The sequence below is a fragment of the Dromiciops gliroides genome, chromosome 2, assembly GCF_019393635.1.
Source record: "Dromiciops gliroides isolate mDroGli1 chromosome 2, mDroGli1.pri, whole genome shotgun sequence".
NCBI lineage: Eukaryota > Metazoa > Chordata > Mammalia > Microbiotheria > Microbiotheriidae > Dromiciops > Dromiciops gliroides.
Window position 1 is genome coordinate 280441636 of NC_057862.1, and position 18218 is coordinate 280459853.

An 18218-nucleotide genomic window follows, 5' to 3' on the forward strand; every position below is an offset into this window, starting at 1 on the left:
TACATTTTCCGTTTCAAACTATTTCTCTCCCTCCCTCCCCACTTCACACTAAAGAAGGCCACCATTTGATAGTTATAAAGAGATAGATAGATGATGATGATGATGATGATGATATGAGAGAGAGTGAGAGAAAACCATACTATGCAAACTTCTATTTATCAGTTTTTCCTCTGGTGGATTATAGCATCTTCTTTCAGAGGTCCTTTGTAGTTGATTTGAGTATTTGTAATACTTAGAATAACTTAGTCATTTACAGCATATGCCATGTTCTCTTGGTTCTAATTAATTTCACTTTTCATTATTTCATGCAAGTCTTTCCATGTTTTCCTAAAATCAACCTGTTTATAATTACAATCATATATCACAATTTGTTTATCCATTCTCCAATTGATGGACATCCCCTCAGTTTCTAGTTCTTTGCCAACACAAAGAGAACTGCTATAAATATTTTAGAACATATAAGTTCTTTTCCTTTTTCCCTGATCACCATGGGCAACCAACCTAATAGTAGTACTGCTATATCAGTGGGTATACACAGTTTTATAACTTCTGTTACATAATTCCAGATTGCTTTCCTAAATGGTTGGATCAGTTCACAATTCCACCAACAGTTTATTAGTGTTCCAATTTTCCCACATCCCCTCCAACATTTGAAATTTTCCCCTTCTATCATTTTAGCCAATCTGTTAGGTATGAGATGACATCTCAAAGTCATTTTAATTTTCATTTCTGTGATCAATAATTATTTAGAGCATATTTTCATACTCCTATATGTAACTTTGATTTTTTTCATCTGAAAACTGCCTGTTTGTATCCTTTGACCATTTATCAGTTGGGGAATGACTCATAATCTTATAAATTTGACAAAGTTCTCTATATATTTGAGATATGAAACCTTTCAGAAATTGTCTATAAAATTTTGCCCAAATTTTCTTTTTTCTTTCCGACCTTGGCTACATTGGTTTTATTTGTACAAAACATTTTTAATTTCACGTGATCAAAATTATCCATTTAAATCTAACAACACTCTCTATCTCTTGATTATTCATAAATTGTTCTCTTTATCCACAAGTCTGATAGATCCTAGGTTCTTAAACTGTGGGTTGCAACCCCAGATGTGGTTGTAGAACTAAATGTGAGGGTCATGAAAAATTTGGCAGCAATAAAAGTTTATGTATAGGGAAGCTAGGTGGCCCAGTGGATAAAGCACCGGCCCTGGATTCAGTAGTACCTGAGTTCAAATCTGGCCTCAGACATTTGACACTTACTAGCTGTGTGACCCTGGGCAAGTCACTTAACCCCCATTGCCCTGAGCAAAAAAAAAAAAAAAAGGTTACGTATATCTCTTTTATATACCTACATATCCAGGGTCACATAAAAATTTCTTAGTCAAAAAGAGGTCACGAGTGGGAAAAGTTTAAGAAGCCCTGTGATAGATAATATGTTCCATGGTCTTCTAATTTACATATGATATATTCCTTTATATCTAGGTCATGTATCCATTTTGATCTTATCTTGATAAAGATTGTAAGATATTGGTCTATTCCCAGTTTCTGCCGGACTGCTTTCCAGTTTTCCCAACAGTTTTTAACAAATAACAAATTTGTATCCCAAAAGCTTAAATAAATCTTTATTTATCAAACACAAGGTTACTATAATAATTTACTACTGTGTATTATACATCCATTCTATTCCACTGATCCATCTTTCTATTTATTAGCCAGTACCAGAAAGTTTAAATAATTACAGCCTTATGATACAGTTTAAGATCTGGCACTGCTAGATCTCTTTCCTTTCCTTTTTTTTTTCATTAATTCCTTTGATATTCTTGACCTTTTGTTCTTCCTAATGAGTTTTATTATTTTTTCTAGATCAATGAAATAATATTTTTAGTAATTGAATTGGGATGGCACTGAATAAATAGATTACTTTAGGTAGAATAGTCATTTTTATTTTATTGGGTTGTTCCACCCATGAACAATGAATAATTCTCTAATTATTTAAATGTGACTTTATTTGTATAAAAAGTGCCTTATAATTATTTTCATGTGGTTCCTGGGTTTGTCTTGACAGGAATACTCCCAGGTATTTCATATTGTCTACAGTTATTTTAAATGAGCTATTTCTTATTATCGCTTCTTACAGGGTTTTGTTAATGATATATAGAAATATTGATGATTTATGTGGATTTATTTTATATCCTGCTACTTTGATAAAATTAATTGTTTCAACTAGCTTTTTAGTTGAATCTACAGGATTTTCCAAGTATACTATCATATCATCTGCAAAAAGAAAGTTTGATACCTCAGTGTCCATTCTGATTCCTCCAATTTCTTTTTTCTTCTCATTGCTATAATATTGGTGATAGTGGGCATCTTTTTTTTTTCATTCTTGAACCTATTGGCAAGGCTTCTAGCTTATCGACATTACAAATAATGCTTGCTAATGGTTTTAGGTATATGTTTCTTATCACTTTAAGGAAAAATTCATTCATACGTATGTTTTCAGATGTCTTTATTTGTTTTTGTTTTTTTTTTGTTTTTTGGCAGGGCAATGGGGGTTAAGTGACTTGCCCAGGGTCACACAGCTAGTAAGTGTCAAGTGTCTGAGGCTGGATTTGAACTCAGGTACTCCTGAATCCAGGGCCAGCACTTTAACCACTGCGCCATCTAGCTGCCCCTCAGATGTCTTTAATAGGAATGAGTATTGTATTTTGTCAAAAGTTTTTTTGCATCTATTGATCTAATTTATTGATTTTTTAAATTTTTGTTTAATCAATTATGTTTACTAGTTTTCCTTATGTTAAACCATCCCTGAATTCCTGGTATAAATCCCAATTGGTCACAATGTATAATTTTTGCGATATATTGTTGTAGTCTCCTAGCTAGTATTTTATTTAGGATTTTTGCATCCATATTCATTGGTGAAATTGGATTATAGTTTTCTTTCTTTGTTTTTGCTCTTCCTGGTTTAGTCATCAGCACTATATTTGTTTCATAAAAGGAATTTGTTAGGACTCCTTCTTTGGCCTATTGCTCCAAATAATTTATTTAATATTGGAATTAGTTTATCTTTAAATGTTTGATAGAATTCACTTCTCACTAGACTAAAGCAGTGGTGGGATTTGGCAGCCCCTGGGGTATCTGAGCAGCCTTTTTTAAGGACTGAACTGATGTGAGAAAGGTATCTGCTTCACCTGACCTCGGCTCTTCTATTGACTACCCAGGTGACCTTGGGCCAGTCATTTATCCTTTTCTGGGTCTTGGTTCTTTCATCTATAAATGTATTTTTCTCTCAACTACATATTTCTTCATCTGTAAATATCTTATCTCTCTCAAATACATATTTATCACTTTTATCTTCTGGTTCTTGATTGATTTGTACAAATGAGCAGGTGAGCCTCCAGGCATACACACTAATCATAGATGGTACAACTTAGGATGACTAATAGTTTCATTCTCAGCCTATCTGATGGTACTTGGAGTCATGCAAGGGGCTGACATAATTTACAAGATTTATTTGACATTACTCTCCAAAATGAGAACACCTAGGAGGAAAGAGAGGCCTCTGGGCTCCCCAGTGACATTCACAGCTGAGAGGAGAAAGACCTCTCCCAGAAGGCTACAGAAGGCAGCTCCACAGTCTATGGGTTCTATTTAGGTGGCCACCAGTCCTTGCCAAAAGCAGCCTAATTGCCCTGTAGAAATGACCCAATTGAAGCAATCATACCACTAGTATCCAATGACAGACATCAATCCAGAGAAAAAAGTTTCTAACCCCAATGAAGCTTTCCTTTCTCCTTCTTCCCCAGTCAGAAGTTGGAGAGGGTCACAGAAGTATACATGCAGAGCTGGAAGGGACCTCAGAGATCAACTAGTCCGACCTCTTCATTTATAGATAAGGAAACTAAGACTTGTCCAAGGTCTCACAAGACAATAAGCATCAGTTAAGATTTGAACCCTGGTCCTCTATCTTCAGAATTGGTGCTTTCTCCATTGTACAATGCTGCTTCCTTGAGACCCTTCATTCCATATGAGGGCTCTGCACAGGACAAGAGAGGTGATGTCCTCCTAAGGACAAGCCAAGCCAACTGCTACAAAGTCCCCCAGCTGGGCAAACAGTCCCAGCCCAGGATGTGGGCTGGGCTGCCCATCTCAGAACTGATGCCCCGCCTAGAGGTGACCACTTCTTAATGCATTTACAGTGAGATTCCAAAAGGAGCCCTGGTTGGGCTAGTTTTTAAGGGTGAATTGCTCTACACAAACTGAGAGACTATTCACAGAGACTTTTACACTCCTCTAAAAGCACGTCTGCAAAGCTAAGGACTCACTGACCTGGAAAGGTACACAGTAAACAAGAATGTTGTCTACACCGGAGCCATGCATTCTGCACAGACCATAGCTGGATGTGGCTCAGCGTGAATAGGCCTCTGTTGACTTATTTCTGTACATAATTCCACCTAAGATGAGTCAACAGTCAATGTAAACAGGAGATCCCCAGCCCTCGGAGAGCATGGCCTCAAATGTTGTCTGTCAGGAGACTTTGCAAAGGCAAAGTACAGGGTGCACCCAGAACCTCAAAGGAAAAGCCTCATGGTTTCACTGTACACTAACACAGGGACAAGAGCTGTCATGGAAGCCAGGGTCTTCTCCATGATCCACCAGGCCCAACAGGAAAGAGACCAGAGATCTCAGTCCAAGCCCCTCTGACTATACCTTGTGGGAGGTCCCTAAGAGATTGCCCTCAAGTACCACTGTGCCCCACGGCCTGCCTACCCTCCTTGTTCCTAGAAGTAAGGTGAAATGACCCTTTGGGAAGCAGATATTATTAGTCGTGGTCACTTAATTAAAGACTGTTGGATTTAATTGGTGCTGAATTGTTCAAATTACTTTTTTTTAATTGATTTTTACTTAATTGGTGTCCGAGGATCATAGAGTCATAGATTTAGAACTAGAAAAGACCTTGGAGGTTAGCAAGTGAAATATCCTCATTTATAGGTGAAACAAAAGCTAAAGGGGATTAAATGACTTACAAGAGGTAGTAACTAGCAATGTAAGGATTTGAACTCAGGTCTTCTGATTCCAAATTCAGTGGAAATATCTATGCACATGTTGTTTTTTCCTTCCTGTGGAATGTAAACTCCTTGAAGGAAGCTTTGGTTTAATGTTTATCTTTATATCTACAGTGCCTAGCATAGTTTTGTTTTGTTTCATTTATCTAAACTGTGATTTCAGTAGCATAGGGAATTCCAGACACAAAAGGTCTTCAAGTCTCAGAAACTGTCTGTGACACTGGAACTCCAAGTAACTTGCCCAAGGTCACCGAGCAGCAAGACTAGAATTCAGATCTGCCTGACTCCACTGTGCCTTGTTACCCACTGTGCCTTGCCTAGCCTAAGAACTATACTTAAGTGAGTTAAATTGAATGAAATTTTATTCTCAGAGCTGATTCTCCGTGGCTGAAAGATCATGAAGACAAGGCCCAGTTTACTTCAGCTCTGGTAGACGACTTGAGGGTAAGTAGGATGAGCAGTGGATAGGGCTGCCAGGCCTGGAGTCAAGAAGACCTGAGTTCAAATCCAGCCTCAGACACTTACTAGCTGTATGACCCTGGACAAGTCACCTAACCCTGTTTGCCTTAGTTTCCTCATGTATAAAATGAGCTGGAGAAGGAAATAGCAAACTATTCCAGTGTCAGTGCCAAGAAGACCCCAAATGGGGTCCCCAAGAGTCACACACAACTGAAAAATGACTGAACAACAAAAAAGGGGACTTGCTCCCTCTGACCTCTGCTAACCCTCCCAACACTGAGAATCCATGACCTCTCCCCTAGTTCAGCCTTGTCCTCCTGAAACAGCTGGTTGCTGTCTGAGCCACATTTCCCCTGAGCTGGCAGACTACCTCCACCTGCAGTCCTGTCAACTCATACATACCACACCAAACAGCCCCAGCAGCGGCTGTCACTCCTTACACAATTCCACAGCAATGTGTCAAAGCCTTCAGCCCCAAGCAAGTCACAGTGACCCTGGCAGGTTGCTCAGTGACTAAAGATGGGCTTTTCAAGAAGCTTCAAGGTTCAGAGATTCTTCTTCCCTCCCTCTCTCCCCACCCTTACCCTGTAGGCCCCCGTCAGTGGGTTATCACTATTATCCTTAACTTTGGGGTTTTCATCATCCAAGTTGGGGGCTGGGGATTAGGGGTGTTGGGGTAAGGAATCAAAAAGTAGGGCAGGCATCAAGGAGATACAGGTTGCTACAATGTTTGCAATTACATTCTAAAGAGAACAGTAGCAACATTTCCACTCCACACCCTTATTTGCTTAAGATTCTGGATTTCTTGTCTTCAGTATCACAGTCACCAGCTCACTGCTTTTGGAACAACGACAAATCCTTGTCAGCAAACAGTACATTAATTGCTTCTTGGCAGTGGTTCAAATGATATCACAGAACCAGGCTGCTCAATTTTAGAAACTAAAGGAAGAAAGGAGTTAAGGTGCATACCACCCTGTGCCCTGTAATTCAATCCTTTCTCCTGGGCCCCTAGATGTCCCATCCAGAGACCCTGGAGCTACTGGGGCTCCAATTACTAAATTAATTGATTACATAGAATAAATTAAAGCCCTTAAGCAGGTTAGGTGCTGGGCTCCAGGCCAGGGTCTTTCCTCAGACGATAACTAAGGGCCCTATGAAGGCAGAGATGGAAACCAGGGACATTGTGCCCATTTAACAGATGTACAATTGAGGCCAAAAAAAAACAGCTCTGGGTCACATCACCATTCAGATTCAAAAATTAGGAGGAAGAAGGAAGGAAGGAAGGAAGGAAGGAAGGAAGGAAGGAAGGAAGGAAGGAAGGAAGGAAGGAAGGAAAGAAAGGGAAAGGAAGGAAAGGAACTCATGATTTTGTTTTCCTTATAAATGTAATTTCTCTTAAATTTCCCCCTTCCCCTCTGCCCCCATAAGTGCCATAAATACAACAAACTGTCAAAAATGGGCTCTCTTTTAGTCTGCTAACACTTCAAGACATATTATGAGGATGTGTTCTATATCATGAATGCTACCACTTAAACTGGTTCAAATAAGAGCAACCATTTTATTCCAAAGCTGGGTTTTGTAAAATGTGAGTACTACTTATAATTGATGACATTTTTCATTGACATATTCCTTTCAGCAACATCTCATTTTAGAAATATAACCTTTATCCAGGAGTGGTCTACATTTTGACCAATATATGAGGAAGTCAAAATTATATAATGCAAAGAGACCTGAATTTGGAGTTAGAGGAACTGGGTTCAAATCTGGATCTTGTCATTTACCACTTGTGGGACTTTCGGCAGAGCTCATTGTAAAATTTTCAATATGGGCATTTACACCTTGGAAATCAAACCTGCTACAAATCAGGGCTTGGTTTATTATCATTATCTGGACCTAATAAAGTGATGGGGGGAAATGTTAACAATTCAGATTAAACTTAAAACTGAGTCCTGTTTTTGTTTTTTGTTTTTTTAAGAGAGCTGGTTGTTAAATATTCACCAGCACACCCCCTAGGCCTCATTTCCCACCCCACCCCCAACCCCCTCATTTTATAGATTAGGGCCCAGAGAAATGAAAGGTGACTGACTTCACAGGTAGTAAGTAGCAGAACTAGGTTCTAAACCCACATTTTCTGACTTCAAACCTTAGAACTAGAGCTCTTTCTATTTAGCTTCTTTGTTTCTAGATTTCCTCCTTTGTAAAACCAGAGGGTTTTCCCAATCTCTTAGGTCCCTCCCAAATCCAATTCCTATAATCTTCCCACTTCTAATCAATTTGATATGAGCTTCTCTTGGTCCAGGCCACAATCCTCCTGCTGAGTCATACTTGTCCACTGCCTCAAAGAAATACTCCAAAGAATATTTGCCCAAAGTCGGTACCTCACTTTTGATTCTGACAGTTGAAGGATCATTGAACAAAGCTAATTAAGGAGTCTTGTAGGATGGAAACATATGCATGTGAGACCTCTTGTTGGAAAAGAGCCTTCAAGGCTGCATTTTGTTCTACTAAGCCACATGCTTTTAATTTTTTTTAATGGCAAATAACAAACACAGTAGAATCTTGTATTCTCTACATCTGTCAGTATTTGTGCCACACACTAATGAATACATTAGTAATATGGTTGTGAATGGGTACAAACCATTCTGGAGAGCTATTTGGAATTATGCAAATAAAATGACTAAAATGTCCATACTCTTTTGACCCAAAAATTCCAGAACTAGACATATTTCCCAAGGTGCTTATCGATATGAAGAAAGCCTTCATATTCACCAAAAAAAATTTAGCAGCACTTTTTGTGGTACCAAAGAAATGAATGATAATGGAATATTACTGTGCTATAAGAAACTGCAAATATGATGAACACCCAGAAGGATGGAAAGACATGAACTGATGCACCATGAAGTGAGCAGAGCCAAGAAACAATATTTAAAATAACTACAACAATGTATATGTAAAGAAAAAATACCACAAAACAATTGAAAATGAATATTGCAAAATTTAAAAGAACAAGCTTGGCTGCAAAGAAGGGTTAGGAAGAAAATCTCTCTCTCTACTCCTTTGGAGAGATGGAGGTTGTCCATGGGTGGAGAATATTGTATATATCAACAGGTTGGGTTTCTTTAGTGTGTTGATTGGTTTTGCTGATTTTTTTTTCTCTTCTTCCTCTTTTTCTTTTTGTAAAAGAACCACTTTTAATGTGTAGCTCTCAGGAAAGGATATAGGAGGCTTACAGTGGAAATTTTAGATAATATATAAACAAAAAAACTTCAATAAAATTTCATTTAAAAAACTATTTTCTAAGACCTTTCTATTCCCTTTTCATATTTTTCTTGAATGTGTTCTCAATCTGTGTGCAGATAATTATCAAAAAAAAATTGTGGATATAAGAAAGTAGATCAGTGATTATTTTTGTTCTCTGGGCCAACCTTTTCTGTTATTCAGATTTTTTCCAGTCATTTGGGAAAACTCCCCTTTTGTGTATCTTGAAAATTTCTCAGTGCCTTTAAAATTATGTTTTCTCTGGCACAGATCTCTTTCACATTTACTTGTTCTGGTCCAGCTGCTCTTCCCACCTTCATTGTCTTAAAGGCTATTTCCACCTCTTCATCTGAGACTAAGGTGTTGGAATCAAAATGTGGTAGGTCCATTTTCATATGCTAATACTCCAATGAATCTATGTTTTCATCTGTTAATTCCAACAATGCAAATTGTAACTCTCCATGTCCTCCCATTCTGACTCTTGTCCATGTTCTCCACATTTGCCACAAAGGGTTCATCCAATGTGCTGAGTGATTTCCTTGTGCTTTCTTGTCATCTCAAGGACTGCAATAGAGTGTGCTGGCCACCCATCTTATGCGTTGTTCTTACTACATGACCAACCCGTCTTTTTTTTATCCTAGATTTCTTTAATGACATCCTTTATCCTATATCTCACACTGATTCCTGGCCTATAATGTGTTTCCTCCTAGCCACACTGACTCTGTCCTTCTCCATTGCCTTTTTGGTGATCCTCAGATTCAATTCCTTTGAGATTATAGTGGTCCAATATTGGTAGCCATACAAAACCACTTGAAAAACAGTGGTATTAAAATAGCCCCTAGTTTCAGGGAGAAGCTTGGAGATATTAAAATAACTTTGCAATTTCTCAAAGGCAGCAGCCCATTCTTCTCACGTTCAGCTCTAGGCCCATTTGCAGGGTTGCCTACTACAAGTTGCCTATTCAACTGCATATCACAGTTTGGATCACTACCATTGTTCAACCTCTTAATTTTTTTTGCATGGCTAGTTAGGCAAAATCCTTTTGAATAAAAATAGATTTCCTTCAGGAGGCTCTTTTATCTTCCAGGACTTGATGCAATTAGTACAAAGTCATGTACGCATAGGGAAAATCTGTGGATGCACACCATCTAAAAAGAAACTCTCTTCAGCTTGGAGTCTGTGCTAGAATTCCATTTTATGCTTCAACTGATATTAATAATCATCAAATGAGTTTATCTATACTGTTATATGTGTCAAGGAATCTCACATAATTTTGCCATGTGAAATGGAAGCACTTTATTGAAGGAGAACTTTTTTTTTTAAGTGAGGTAAGTGGGGTTAAGTGACTTGCCCAGGGTCACACAGCTAGTTAAGTGTGTGTTAAGTGTCTGAAGCCGGATTTGAACTCAGGTACTCCTGACTCCAGGGCCGGTGCTCTATCCACTGCGCCACCTAGCTGCCCCCAAAGGAGAACTTTTAAGGCAGGATTTTGTTCTTTTAAATCTATATCATCCATTATCATAAATGATAAAGAGGTAATGATAGAAATGGTCACAGATTTGTTGGATCTTTTCAATGCTTGTGGTTCTCCTAGTTTCATATTTAAATACTCTTGGAACAATCTGCCTCAGACCTCACATAAAACTTTGTTTTTAATACTAAGCTTCACATTTTTCCCTTCACCAAGTTTTCTGCAGACTGATTTTCCCTTCCACCACTCTTCACTCTTCTGTGAGGTGATGTTGCTCATAGTCTTCTACTATCCTCTTCTGTAATGTTTTGTTAATGAGTGTATATTCTGAAATGGTGCTATAGGCTTCTATGTCCTTCTACTAAGCAAGGAAACTCAAAGTTGGGCCATAGAGTCAGTTGCTACATTCCCTTGTTCTCTCTTTTGGCCATTGATTTATATTGTTTAAACTTCTGTGAGAAATCGTGAAATTGATGGCCATTTTCCAGCACTAATAACTTCTTTGAATAGGTCAGGTTGGTGTTGCTCTAATTTCCCAGTTTCTTTTTCTCTTCTTTATCCTTTTTTAGTTTGGTATTGATCTTGACCTTTGATCTAATAATCCAATAGTCCAGCTACACACAGATACCTGATTCAGAAATGACTCTTGGTTCAATTCTTTCCTGTCTGTTAAAATATGTCCAATTTCATTTTTCATGACATTTTTTGGAGCTCACTAAGTCTAGTGTCTTCCTTTTTACTTTTTGAAAAAAAAAAGTATGTTAGATTCTGTGTATTCTCTAAGCCTTAGGCTTCTATTACTTAATCCTAATCATATTTTTCAAAGTTTTTTTTTCCTGGTCTTATCCATTCAATGTCCACCTTTGCACTGAAGTCATCAAATGCCAGAATTTACATTAAGTTGTTTTGGAGAATCTGATCAAGGTATTAGAGTAGGATTTGGATCAGGTCACATCAGCCTATGTGACCTTTTTTTTTTTTCCTGAGGTGCTCAAATCATGCCATTTATTCATTCTTTTTTTTTTTCTTTTTTGGTGAGGCAATTGGGGTTAAGTGACTTTCCCAGGGTCACACAGCTAGTGTCAGGTGTCTGAGGATCTATTTTAACTCAGATCCTCCTGACTCCAGGGCCGGTGCTCTATTCACTGCACCAACTAGCTGCCCCCATTTATTCATTCTTACAGCACCCCCAAAGAGCATCATTGGCCAAAAGGGAATCTTTCTCACTCCCATAGTTATAGAATAAGGATAGAAATGGGAGCTAGACCTAAGATTTCATTGGTAGGGAACTTCCAAGGGAATAAACTTTATCTACTGATTTAGGTCAATATTTCTCCTGCCACTTAGAGTCTTAGAAAGTTAACTAGATGAGCAGGATGCTATCAGAAAAACCTGGAAAGGCCTACATGAGCTGATGCAAAGTGAAATGTACTGTATACAAAATAACAGCAATATTGTAAGATGATCTGCTGTGAATGACTTGGTTATTTTCAGCAATGTGAGGATCCGAGACAACTCTGAAGGTCATGAGAAATGCAATCATCTACAGAGAGAGAACTGATAGTATCTGAATACAGATTGAAGAATAATTTTGTTGTTAGTTGCTTTATCTGAAGTTTTGTTTTTGTCTGTTTTCTTTCATAGCCTGGCTAATGTGGAAACGTTTTGCTTGACTGCTCATGTATAGCTTATATTGAATTACTTGAGTTCTTGGTGGCAGTCGGGGGAGGAAGAAAATTTGGAACACAAAGTTTTAAAAAGTTGATGTAAAAATTTGTATTTTACATATAATTTGGAAAAATAAAATTCTAAATATTGAAAATAAAGTTAACTAGTGTTATTATTGTCATTTGTCCTGCATTCTCAAAGAGGACCATGACATTGGGTGATGTCATGACTTGCAGTGAATTGGATTTAAGTGAGGGAGGGCTGCGCAAGTTTACCAACCTCACTCCTCCAGAGTCATCTGGGTCCAGTGGCAAGATATATAACAAGATGACTGGAGATGGTCATGGATGTTTGAGGCAATTGGGGCTAAGTGACTTGCCCAGAGTCACACAGCTAGTGTCTGAGGCAAGATTTGAACTCAGGTCCTCCCAACTTCAGAACAAGTACTCTATCCACTGTACCATCTAGCTGCCCAGAGTTAACTAGAGTACTATGCTCTAGAAATTCACATAACATTATAAGGTGTTATGATGTTCTTTAATTCAGTTTTTCATTTTAGCCTCATGTGACCCTTTGAGGTAGATTATTAGTATAATCATTATTTTTTTTCCCATTTTAAGTTAAGCAACTTACATAGGGTCATACAACTAGTATTAGTCTGAGGCATGATTCAAGCCTAAAGCTTCATAAGTAACTCCAAGATCAGAACTTTAACCACTCTGCCATACTTCCTTTCTTGCTATTTTCCTTATCTATTTTAACATAAGTTCTTGACCCTGATCTCCTTGAAATTGCATAGTCTCCCATGCAGCCTTTTTGTGAGGAAGAACATAGGCCATAAGCCTCCAGGTGGGAAAAAAGAAGTAATGGCAGAAGCAGTCAAAGCTACTGCTCCCTCTTGCCTGCCTCTGACTGCCTTCTCTCCTTACCTAGGTCACATATGGCCCAACTCTTCCTGTCTCTGTTGAATTTATTCTTTCCTAATCTTAGGCAAATGAGTATCAGAGTTTACAAACCAAGTTACAGCCTGCGAGATTAGAAAGATCAGAAGAGGGGCAGCTAGATGGCGCAGTGGATAGAGCACTGGCCCTGGAGTCAGGAGGACCTGAGTTCAAATCCAGACTCAGACACTTGACACTTACTAGCTGCGTGACCCTGGGCAAGTCACTGAACCCCAATTGCCTCACCAAAAATAAAAAAGAAGAAGAAGAAAAAGAAAGAAAGAAAGAAGAAAGATCAGAAGAACTATCAAAAGTCCAGCAACTAGAGTCCATAGCAGTAATTCCAGTGGCCAAGCCTGATGAGCATGATGGCCCAGTTCAGCAGTGAATAAACCTGAAAGGTGAAATATCATGTCCTGTAAGCAAGGGAGTAACTATTTTATTGGCTATGCCACAGGCAGAAGTAAAATTGGTGGGGAGAAATATTTGGTAATTACCACTTTAAGCCCATTCTCCAATAGATTGAGTGAGTCTGTAGAGGAGAGAGTATACTCTAGTTTGGAAGGGATATACTTATACTTCTGTCCCTGCTTTACTTGGTCATCAAATATCCCTCTGTAAAAGCAAATTGATATTAATTGGTTAATTCATATTGGGGATAATAGTCATTAGTTTCAGGAGAAGTTTGGAGTTAAAATAACTTTGCAATTGACCTGTTGGTCAAAATGTGATTGGGGTGATAATCATTAGTGGTTGATTAGGGGGAACATCCTGGATGGGAGCTCATAAGCAGTGGTATCAGAAAAAGACACCTTCCACCTTCAAGGTTACCCCTAGGATCCTGAAGAGATGTAACTAACCATGTTCTAGGGACTCAACCTGTTGCTGTGAGTGAGGCTTTATTGTGAGCCCAGAATCTATTGTTTAGATCTGCCTATAGTTACATATGTCCTTGTTGTTTTCTCCCATAGAATGTAAGTTCCTTGCAAATAAGGGTGGTTTAGTTTAGTGTATTGATATCCCACTTACCACAGTGCCCTGATATATAGTAGGCACTTATACTTGCTAATTGATTCATTAATAGAGTCATAGAACTGAATGGAGTCTTATCTAATCCAATGCTCTCGGGGGTTTTTTATAAGAACATTGAAGCCCAGAGAAAGAAAACAACTTTTCCAAAGGCACATATCACATCGGTGGCAGATCCGGGACTTGAACACAGGTCTCCTGAATCTCCTTTTCTTTCTACATCATCTTGGCTGCTTTTCCCTTTCACCAGACACAGAGACACCCCATCATAGTGCACAGTTTTCCTACTCAGGCTTGGAAGACATTTCTTGTGTCGGTGCTACAAAGTAATAAAAACTGAACCTGGAAGTGACCAAGAAGAGTTCATCCAAGAGGGGCATTAAATGCCCAGTAGCAAGTCTCATATGTTTGGCCGTGGGACAGAAGGTGTCATTGTCACCATTAGCAAGTTGTTAAGATCTGGACCAATTCTTCCACTATACTAGAGAGGATTCCTGCCAAAATATGGCAGGGATGGAGGAGGGGTAAAGAGAGAGCAGGAGATGAGGATTAGGAACAGCTTCTGGAATGTGGACATTTCCTGAAAAAAATAATTTTTCATAGCTCGGCCCTTTTAATAACATAGCAGTACATATATGCTCCTACAGGCTCCATCTAGGCATAGAACAGTGGAAAAAGAAGGCTCAGGAGAAAGTGGGAAAGTTGGGATGTTTAGTAAAGCAATAAAACTTGTGGAGCAATCAAAGCTTTGCCCCAAAGTGGGAAATGTAGAGAGCTCTGACAACGCCATCCAGAGGACACTTCTTCCAGTGTATGACTCCACCTCCATGGACATGCCCTGCACATAATGGGTGTTCATAGAATCAAACAGACCTGGAAAGGACTTTAGAGGTCATCTAGTCCAACCCCCTGTTTTCATAGATGAGGAAATTGAGGCTTAGACCAGCCAAGTGACTTGGGTAAGATTATAGAGAGAATAAATAGCAAAACCAGAATTCAAATCCAGGTCCTCTGACTCCTGATCCATTCCCCTTTCCACCAAACCGCTTCCACTGCCATTTTGAAGAATTAATGACTGACTCTTCCAGAAATCAAGATGAGTGACTGAACTTTCATCTACTCAGAGGTTCTAAGTCAACAGGGGCAGCTCAGGTTCCAACCTAGATGAGCTGCTATTCAGCTATTGCACCCTGATGATAAAAGCCCAGACTATTTAAAACTAAGATGGTGATTGACTGCTAAGAATATGTTACTTTGCATTTTCACAAGTGATTTTGTATGTATCAAATCACCTTCTGGGCCCTTCTTCAAGCAAAGGATGCTATTACAGCTGCTTCATCCATAGGGGAAACTGTGGTGAGGTGCATAGAATAGCAGGCAGCAGAGTTGCCCCAAACTAGAATAAGAATAAGAATAAGAATAAGAATAAGAATAAGAATAAGAATAAGAATAACTGGCATTTATTTAGGTCTTGAAGGTTTTCAGAGCACTTTATATAATCTCATCTGAGCTTCTCCTCATTGTCTATGTGGAAATCAAGACTCAGAGAATGGAAGTGATTTGCCGATGGTTACACAACTGGAAAACGTCTGAGGAGGAATTTGAATCCAGAACTTCTTGACTCAAAATTTGGCATTCTACCCATGAGGAATTCCATGCCATGTCTAGGAGCTGAGGACTCTAGAGGCCTCCCACACTTCAGGTTTTTTAGAGATTTCAGATCCACTATTTGACTTTCATGTGGGCCACCACAATAAATAACTCAAGGCAAATCAGACCTAAGCTGGTAATGGGGTCCTCAGTAATGAAGAGGCTGAGGTTAGCAGCTGGCAATCTTACTCTAAGACTGTAGTCAGTCCAGACACCAAGACTTTCCAAGAAACTATTTCATTGAAGGAGCAAAGAGAGAAAAGCTCCCAGCAGGGAAGGCCCAGGGACAGGAGGTAGAGAGGCACTAGCAAAGATAGCAGGATAAGAGGAAGCAATACAGTTCAGTTTTTGTTCTCTCTCACAACCAGCCCAACAAAAACTGAGGAAGGGCACCAGATCAAGTAGGAATTGAGAAATCCAAGGAAGAAAACACGTTTGGTCATTTTTCCAGCCCAAGATCTAGTATTCAGCAAATGACCAAGACAGTAACACCAATCAAGCACTGCACTGCAGCTCTGAATCTCTGGGATCATGGATTCAGATCCTCCAGCTGAGTCAAAGGGGCAAGGACTTCAGACTTGGGACTAGGAATGAGACTACAACTGTCACTCTGAATTCATAGACCTCCCCAGAGAGAGGAGGAAAAGGGCTAGGATCAGAAACTGTCTACTGGAGTTCTATTAAAGTGGGGGAAGCAAGCCTGCAGTTGTGTTACCCAGACCTAACCCTGATCGTCAGGAATCTGCAAAGCTCAGATGAAGGAGATAGCAAGGAATTTAGGGCCAGCTGAAATCTTGTAGTTTCCCCTGGTAGTTTAGAAGATGATAATAAAAGGATGAGTATCAAACCAAGGTTGTCCCAGATATAAGCAGAGCTGGTGCTATTGTAGCCCAAATTTGGGGGACTGCCTTGGGCATAGAGACCCTATGCTACTTCAGATCAGGCAGTGACTCAGAGAAACCTGAAAAAGGAAAGGGCTGGTGTTAAAAATGAAACAGACAATGAGGCTTTAATGACCAGACAGCCTATGCATTTGTCCTTCAGGCTGCCCTTTGAGATTTCTTGTTATATGTCTATACACGCACACATTGTCTACCCCCATTAGAATACAAGTTTCTAAAGGGAAGAGAATGTTTAGCTTTTCTTTGTCTCCCCATAGTCTAGCAAAATGCCTAATGGAGGATAGACACATGAATGCTTCCTTGCTTGCTTGATGCTTTTCTCTTTCCAGGCTGACAGTGCTTGACAGTCATTTGAGCCAGATTTCACCTGGAGGAAATTTCACCTTCCCCAGCATTTTGAATGATTTTTAGGCCAAGCCCACACCTTCCCAGGCAAAGACTCCAGGTCCTCCCCCATTCCCCAGGAATGGTTTGGTGCTGACAAAGTACTGGCCTGTCTCAAGAAACCAGCCAGATGAAGTGATTTTGACTGGCTAAGTTGCTAACATTCAACTGGCCTCCTCCTCTTCCCACCCTGCACCTTCCTCTCTCCCCGCCCCCCCCCCCCTCCCTATCAACAGGAAGCCATTCCAAGAGGGTTTTGTCGTTGCTTAGATGGCAAAGTGATTCCAAAACAAGTTGCTACAGGAGCCTAAGTCCTGCCCCTCCATCTCTGACCTCCTGTAGCACCTACCCACCTTTCAATCAAATTCAGTCCCTAAGACACACTGACCACACATGCAGTCAGTTTGGCAGCTGCAAGGTTTCAAATCCTACACTCTAGAATGGATTTTTCCAGTGGTAGCATTTCCCCCCCCCCCCTTGACTGGTGTCTTAAAAGGCTGCTTTTCTCAACATTCCTGTCTGGTATAAAATTGACTAGGGCATATGGAAATGCTAGCAGGGGCTTAAGTAGATTCTGGATGCCAATGGACAGTTTTGATCTTCTATTTGATGGGTACTTTGCTGCAATTCAATTCTGAGAGTGAGAAAATCTCTACTTTCCCCTCCCCCCAACTGTTTTAAAGAGCAATACTTCCCCACACACACCCTCCTAATTCCTCTCTGGGCTGAGCAGCATCTTTTTCTGATAAGCTGATGTTTCTCTCTACTGCCTGTCTTTTTTCCTGAGCTGCACATATTGACATTCATCCAAGAGAAATGTATGTAACAATAAGGGCACCACCTGCAAGGAATTTTTCTAGAAATCCAAGTGAAATCCACAATAACAGGACAGAAAATCCCAAGGGAAAAGCAGAACTCATCATGCTGACGATTTTTTCACATTTCTACCGAAAATCTATCAATAACAGATCTGCTAAGCTCGTGTTTCCTTTCCTGTTTCCAAACAGCTATAAAAATGACTGGGCTCCAGCTCTTAGTACGAGCCTGTCTGTCCTTTCACAAAACTAATTTTTTTAGAAGGGCTACGTGGAGGAGAAGCAGAGGCCCCTTATGTGATGCTGATAATCATGAACATTTGTAGCATCTAATCGCATTACTCTGGGAAGAATGTGTGAATAGCAAAGAGTTAGTGTAATTGCAATCATCTAGAGAACAGAAAGCATTCTATAAACAGTGTGTGTGTGTGTGTGTGTGTGTGTGTGTGTGTGTGTTGTGCATTTTGAGGGGAAACTGGCTCTCAGGGTTGTTTAGAAGCAGGCCTGAAATCAATCACGAAATCAACAAGCTTTTGTTAAAATGCCTGCTGTATGCTAGGCACTGTGTTA